At 41.8% G+C, this 8202-nt stretch overlaps 1 pseudogene; it reads right to left on the bottom strand.

Annotated features, from left to right (window-relative positions):
- Window positions 1-2663: 2663 nt before the first annotated feature.
- Window positions 2664-7563, bottom strand: LOC104058520 (guanine nucleotide-binding protein G(i) subunit alpha-2-like; annotated as a pseudogene).
- Window positions 7564-8202: the final 639 nt, after the last annotated feature.

Here is an 8202-nt window from a genome sequence, read left to right as displayed (position 1 = left end):
TTGCTTACTTAATATTCCTTGTTTGGACTTTGTATATTCACAGAGTGTGGGTCTGCATGACCAAAGTCTTCCTGGGTTTTACAAAGTCTGTCAGAATCACAGAGTAATTGAGGTACAAATCCCTGCTCGGAGCAGATCCACTTAAAGCAGGCTGCTCAGTCTTGTCAGTTGTTACACATGTCTCAGAGGACACAAACTGGGCCCCATTCCAGAATTGGATTGCCTTCAGGATTACAATTACTTTCATTTTATCTGAATACAAGTTCCAAGTGATAATTTGTTTCCAGATAGCAATTTGTATGCATTCAGAAAGTTCTTGCTCTGTCCCTGTGCACCTCCAAGAGAAGTCTGGCTCTACTTCTCCATGCCCATCCACCAGGTAGCTGAAGTCAACAATAAGGCTGTTGGCTTCTTCTTCTTAGCTTTGAATAGTCCCACTTCTGTCAACACCTCCTCGAATGTTGTGTTCTCCAACCATCTGACCATCTTGGTGACTATCCCTTTGATTCACTGCCATTCCTTAATGCCTTTCTTACACCAGGTATCTCAAAACTAGACACTCTGGATGTGGCATTGCAAGTGCTTTCTTCAGTGTAAGACCATACTGGTGACTCCTGTTTATTTTGTCATTCACCCTGCTGCAGTTCAGCTAAGTTTCATGAGTGCAGAGAGATCATTTGAAGTATATCATGGCCTATAAGTTTGTGTCATGGATTACATTAGCAGATTACATTTAGATAGAAGCTAAATTTGGGGAACCTTTAACTGAAGTTTTGAGTTACTCTTCCGAAAGTATCCTTATTTTCTGTGCATCTCAAAGTAGAGACATTGGAAGTAAAATGGACAAGAGAGAAGAATAAGGACAGTGGGAAGCAAATGACTAGGTGGGGTCAGATTTAGATGCAAAAAAAGAACAACATCTTGCACGGATCCTCTCATCCTGATGAAGGTGTCCTCAGGCTGTGCCCATGCCTAAGACCATTAATTTAATACAGATAACACTCATCATATGCTAAATATAACACAGTGAGAATAACTGAGAAATCTGTACTCCTCAGGATGTTATTGGACTCCAGCTGAGAAAGCAAACAGAACTGGACTGAGCCTGCACAGCATGGGAAGAAGCAAATTTATGATTGATGTGCTTTCACCTTTTACTGGGGTCTGAATTCTCTCCAGTTGTTTACTCTGTGAGTAATTACCTTGGGCCGATTGACTGAGCGCACTTTATATTACTATATTTCTTAAATAGAAAACTATGTCTGAATCATATGTTTAATATTCGTTTCCCAAATTGTTTTTCATTGTAATTTACTCCACAAACCACATAAATTAACTGAACATAACAGAAGACATCTATAACTATGAATTTTATTCTCTGAGTTCTCTTACTCATCTCTGTATGATTTCACTGACTACAGCCAAGAACTTTCTCACTTTATGTCCTGCTTCTTTACATGTCCTAAAGCAAAAAATTCACAATCTTTTATTTAAAAAAAAAAATATATGTTTTTCGGGGTGGGGTTGGAGATAACTGGGATTTTTATTTTGTTTTATTTTCCCAGAAAAGGTACCTCATTGCATGCTGTGATCGCAAATAATGTCAAGTAATGTCAAGCCAGCCAAGCACTTAAGCACAGCTTCTCAAAATCCTGAATGATGTGTAGCCTTTTTTAAGTACAGAGCAGTGGTGTATATGCATGACATCAATGTAAAATATAAGCATCACAGGGCTGGAAAATATGAGTAATAATAAGAAAGCACACAATTATGAGAATATGAATTTCTAAGAAGGAGAAATACTTTTGTTAATATGAGTTTTACAGAATTTTAGGTGTTTTTAAAGAAAGCACTCCTGTCTAAGCTATATCTTAAACAGTGATGCATTTGGCAGAAATATCATATACATCTGGTGCTGCAAATGTGAATTTATTATGCTTCAGTGTGGTGATTTCATGGCTATGTAGGATAACTGTCTGGTGTCCAAGGTTTCCTCTGTGCTGCCTGGGCACAACGACACTGCTGGCCAAGGCCCTGGCTGAAGGGTATCTCTGTGCATGCAGGAGACAGAGAGGAAGAGCTTAGACTGACTGCTAGAAAAGGTGGATGAGGATGTCTTGCAGGGTTGTACACGATTCAAAAAGGCTGAGCCTCCTTTAGTCTGGAGGTGCCCAAAGGGCTCACAGCATGGTGTGAACAGGGTGCTCCAGCCCCTGGGAGTTATGTAGCAGAGCAGTGCAGACTTGATCAAACAGCCCTAGTAACGCAGACTTGCTCTTCAAGGCTGTGAACTATCACATCAAGAAACAGGAAATTCATAGAATCATAGAATAATTAGGGTTGGAAGGGACCTTGAAGATCATCTAGTTCCAACCCCCTAAAAAATTTAAAATATTTTCAATTTAAACAGTGAGAGCACCAGGTCTCGGGAGTGAATGAACAGCAGGGCTAGATTGGTTCAGGGCTTAAAAAACAAGAGGAAATCCTCATTTTCCTCAGGGGGACACCAATGAGGAAGATGGTGAGGGGCAAGCAGAGGCAGCAGGGGGGACACGGGCCCTGCCCCTGTGCTGGCCCCCAGGAAGTCTGTTCATGGGATGGGGGCAGAGGGATGAATCCAAAGAGAAGCAGGAGTGAGGGACACCACGGTCTTTCCTTCACCGTCATACAGGGGTCCCAGGCAGCGCTGGCTTCCAGAAGAGCCTGCAGTCCTTCAGGTTGTTTTTGATGATGACGTTTGTGACGGCATCAAACACAAACTGCACATTCTTGGTGTCGGTGGCGCAGGTGAAGTGGATGTAGATCTCCTTGGTGTCTTTCCACTTGTTCAGGTCCTCGAACTTGCTCTGGATGTAGCTAGCCACCTCGTTGCACTCGTTGGCCCCTGTGTACTCAGGGAAGCAAATGGTCAGGAGGCTGTGCACAATATTCTCCTAAAAGAGGTCCTTCTTGTTGAGGCAGAGGATGATGGATGTGTCTGTGGACCACTTGTTGTTGCAGATGCTATCAAACAACTTCATGCTCTCGTGCATACAGTTCATCTCCTCATCCTCAGCCAGCACCAGGTGGTAGGCACGCAGGGCCATGCAGAAAATGATGGCTGTCACCCGCTCGAATCAGTGGATCCACTTCTTCCGCTCTGAGGGCTGCCCACCCACATTGATCATCTTGAAGTGCAGGTCCTTGAAGGTGAAGTGAGTTTCCATGATGTAGGTGGTCTTCACCCCAGTGCGCAGCACATCCTGCTGGGTGGGGATGTAGTCAGCATGGGCTATCCTCTTCAGGTCATTCAGGTAGTAGGCAGCAGAGTCATTCAGCTGGTACTCTCGGGAGCAGTTAAAACAAGCCTGGACCCCATTGTCAGCCCACAGCCTCCTGATCACATTGGCCAGGTCCTCTGACATGATGCCCTGCTCCTCGGCATTGCAGGAGAGCACAAAGAGCTGCCGAGCATCATCTGTTCTTGAGGAGTCTCCAAAGTCAATCTGCAGATTGCCCATTGCCTTGATGATGGCCACGATGGACTAGATGGTGTTGCTGTAGACCATGGCTTTGTACTGCCTGCACTCTTCCTCTGAGTAGCCTCTGAGTAAGAAATTGAATAGTTGCTCAGGAAAAAGTCTCTTGGGGATCATTTAAGCTCCAGTGTCCAAGAATATTCCAAGGAGAGGACAAAAGAGATTAAAACACTTAAATAAGGCTAGTGTAGTTTCATCAAAAACATGGAGTAGAAGTTCCAGTCAAACATTTGATATATTCACTGGGGGAACTAATCTATTGTGAGCCTTCTATATAGGCAAACAGTATTTTGGCTTCTTAATGTTATAATGTAGAAGCAGAGGGCATTTTTTTCAGTTGACAAGGAACATGATACCTAGTTGTTGCTGAAGCAGTCAGCAAAAATTACGCTCCCATTTGATTTGGGGTCACTTTGGAGCTACTAAATTAATACCTATTGCTCTTTCTACAGAGCCTCAGTTGTATGCGTCACATACTTGTTCTTTACCATGAGAATTTTAGTGAATCTAACAATTCCTGCCTTATAAATAAAAATAATCCAAAGCCTGAAGGTTATATATGTCGGTACCTTCATAACATTCTATATTAAAGAGGCAGGAAGGAGAAAATAATATATGCCCAGAAAAGACTGAGAGACCAAATTCAGGCTAATATGGAAGAGTACAAGAATAATTCATCCTTGCAGAAAGATATTACCTATGTAGTACTACAAAAGACAGAATAACTGCCAGATTCAGCAGCAAACAGTTACATGAAACTGCAGCTGGGAATAGAGTTTAAATGAAATTCTGAAGGTAAATGGATCATCTTAACATTTTTGCTCAGAGCTTGCTTTCCTGATGATTTCAGCTATGTTTGGAATGTCATTTAGAGAAGAATGAAGGAAATTCTGGTTCCTGAGGTCACTATGTTGGGTTTGAGTGTGTGACCTGGGGTCTTGCTATGCTACAGAGGTATTGTTCATTAAATCTATTATCCTGCTAATTGTAGCACTCCTACAAAAAAATCAGATCTTTGTGTATTCTAAAATAAGTTATGATTTAAGGCTTACCCTGTTAGCACTTGCAGTGGACTTAAACCTTGCACGCAGAACAGTGTTGATCAGAAGCCTGCTGGCATTTTGCCATTGATATTGAATATAGAGAGAGTGGTTTTCTTGCTTTTTTTTTCCCCCACACATTCTTGTTTCCAAAGCCTTTTAGATGCAGCTGTTCTCTTGTTTTTTTTCAAGTATGTTCTTGATTTAAGAGGCTCAGTGTGCCACATGCACAGATTTTGTCACCGTTCGTCACCATTGGTCCTTCTGGTAAAGTCAAGTCATTACCTGTTGATTCAGCTGGAAGACATACTCACTAGGGCAGTCAGGGTGGACTCCTTCCTAGAAGAATTAATCAGCCTTGGATAACACTATCTTTATTATTACCAAGTCCATTGAAAGTTTACTGATATCTAATATCCTGTATTGACTTTGTCATAACTTTAGACTCACATTTAGATCTTCTTACTCCACATGTCAGTCTGTCAGTCAGAGTCCAGGGTTCTATTACACAGGACTTGAACAGCTTCTGCTCCTCTGGACCAGGCGCACAGCAAGATATGTTCCAGGGAGGCTGTCATTTGAGAACATCCTCCATGACAGCTGTGACTTGGGCAGAACTACAGCCTCAGATGCAGTACTGGGAGTATTCCTGGTGTTTTCTCTGCTGGTCTGTGTATCTCAGTGGCTCAAATTAGTATCTATAACTCATGAGCCTCCAGAGGTCTGAGCTCTACACACCGCTGAGATCTATCCTGCATCTAGGCAAACACTGGCAGATCCCTCTGCTTAATTTTGTTCTTTCTGTTTAGGTTGTGAACTTCTCAGAGTAATGCCTGATAGACGGGCAAGATCTGATTTGTCTGTACCTCAATAAATCCCCATAAGAAATCAAGAAGAGCCTTAGTATTATGTATACAGTGCTTATAAAACCTCTCCTCCTCCAAAGGCTTTAAATCATTCAGGCTAATCTAATTATTTCAAGAAGTAGTGGGCTTGTCTTTCTTTATGCAAACCCCTACAAGCACTCTAAAGAACTCCAAGTTATCTGGCCACCTTCCAGTTAATTAACTTAACACTGAAGGAAGTACTGAAAAACAAAATTAAAAGCCATCCAATTTCTAGCTATCCCAATTCTTCAAAAAAAGTAATGGCATTACATCTCTCTTCACTCAGAATATGAAAGCTACTTTCATATGACCCTCTCCCCTTTTTTATTTCACATTCTTAATCACTGCTTGATTAAAGAAAAGAGAAAAGCACAAACCCACACGCAACTCATTTCAGTTAGACAGAGAAGTAGTACAGCCATTTAATTTGTCAAAATTCAAAGAAAGTCATCTGTCCAAGCAGATTCTATTGAAGCTTTCAAACAATATAGAGAAGCCCTGAGAAGTCAGATGAAAGGTATGATCAGAAAAAAAAGATGAACACATTCCCGGAATGGTTGCCTATGTGCTTCAATCTTTGTTGGATCTAGGGATACCAGGAATCTGGGAAGCCATGCAGGTATGTAGTAACTGCTTTCCCATAGGGTTGTGAGGCAACTGTGTACAGATCAGGGGGTGGACTGCATGGCATCTATTTCTGTTGACACCTTGATCATGTTTCTGTTCATATGTTGCTTGCAGCGAGTCTGTTTCTATGCGTAAAATTAAGAAAGCATGAAAATCTTTGCAAGACAGCCATCTTAGTTAGCTTTGTTCCTATATACCTGGTAGGATTGCTAAACTTCATTTCTTAAACTATCCTTCTATTTTCAATAGGACCACGTCCTTTCTGGTGGCATGTTTTTCCCAGGATCAGATGAATTTAGTGCAGAAAACAAAAGAATATAATTTCTGATCTGCCAGCACAATTTCTCCAACATGAAAGTGGGAGAAAGTTGACATGTAAAAGAGAAAAAAAGGAATTATACCTGCTAGTGCTGGTCTTAGTCAGATTTTCCTTCTCCTGTCCTCAGATCCTCACAGCTAAACTTGATAAAAAGCCAGGAGAAAAAAACTAGACTTCGACCAAGGGAAGTCTATAACTGACTGCAAAATCCCTCCCGCTCCAGTCACTGGGCTCTGGATCTCTCTCTGTCTAAGGAATGCCATTTGACAAGCTCACGTTTTAAAGACAGTGTCTTGCTTGTTTTCGATAATATTTGCTCCTTCCTGTCCTAGTCCACATCCTCAGTGACACAGGATCTGTGACTCAGTCAGAAAACCCTGTACTTTGGACCCCACTCTGCCACTAGTTTAGCACAGCTTGCTTTCTCCTTATGTTGATCCACTCTCCTCAACCTATGAAGCGTGCACAGACCTTTCTTCTCTCTCTGGATCCCAAAGACTGAAAATAGAAATATTTTTGCAGCTCCAGGGAGATGTCAAACATTGCATGGGACACTGTCACGCTTATGAGCAAGGCATTAATTTAGTGCTGGCTTGTGAGAAAGACATTAATTTAGTGCTGGCTACATATCAGTGCAGCTCTATGCTACGCACACACCAGTGTGAGGAAAGTGTTAACATTGGTGAACAGAAAAACTCAATTTTTCCACCACACTTGCTTATCTTAGTAGAGCTCACAAATAATGAAACTCACATAGGAGAAATCAATATTACATTAAATGACATATTTAAAGAGGTCTCCAAAGGCAATGTCAAGTCAGGCTAATGAGCTGCAGGACAGTCTTCCTGCGCTGTTTGGTGCAATCTGAAATGTTATTCTGCATGCACAGGTCTGGAATATGATGTCTTCTCTGTGTATCTTTAATGCTTTTAACTTTAATCGTCCTCATTTATTCTGTTTTGCATCTGAGACTACTCTTTTCTGCAGTAAAAATAAGAATATTTCTGGCTGTCCTTTCACATCTTCTCAAGGAGATAGGTGGAAGGATGCGATCTTGCACCACTGAAGTCAGTGGAATGAATGCACAGACACATCAAGGTCATCCTGCAGAAATATATACGTTCATTTACCTCTCGGCGATCTTTACGTTCAGTACACTCAGCACCCTCCATTGCTCACAAGTATAGCTAGAGCTGAAGGAAAATGGTTCTCAGAACTATTTCAGGATATGAATTCCCACCCATCCAAAAGGAGCTCTCTTTCTAAGTCTGGTTTGAAGATTGGTGCCCTGGACGGAACTTAGCTCACTGCCACTTCTTGTACCTCCAAATGGAAGTTCAGCAGCACTCTCTGTGTCTGCTGCTGAATTCTGGGGGCACTTGAAACCTGCTGGGTGCTCATGATTGTTACACTAAAAGACTCTAAAGCTGTGTTTTTAATGTATAGAAGGTGCTTGTTAAAGCAGGCAACTCACACCTAAATCCTTCAAACTTCCCAAAATGTTCATCAAAACATGAGAGATCCTGATTCTAATCTTTTTCCTTCTCCTTAAATCATATTCTAACCCTGGGTTACAGAAAGATTAGCATGACTGGGAAACACACACAAGATCAGAGGACAGGGTAGGAATTTATGTATAATCTCAGAAGGGAGAGCAGCCTATGTTTTCTTCGGGGGAAACGTAGCAGTTAGATACAGGGGACACCTAGAAAAGAGAGTTCTGAGGTGAGGAGCTGCATGCATTTCTGGAAATAACAAGGAAAATCCAAGAAAGTCAGCTTGGACTAGACCCCGATCAATGTCTGGGCTTC

This window comes from Cuculus canorus, chromosome 2, assembly GCF_017976375.1.
Source record: "Cuculus canorus isolate bCucCan1 chromosome 2, bCucCan1.pri, whole genome shotgun sequence".
Classification (NCBI taxonomy): Eukaryota; Metazoa; Chordata; class Aves; order Cuculiformes; family Cuculidae; genus Cuculus; species Cuculus canorus.
This window is presented reverse-complemented; position numbering and strand designations above follow the sequence as displayed.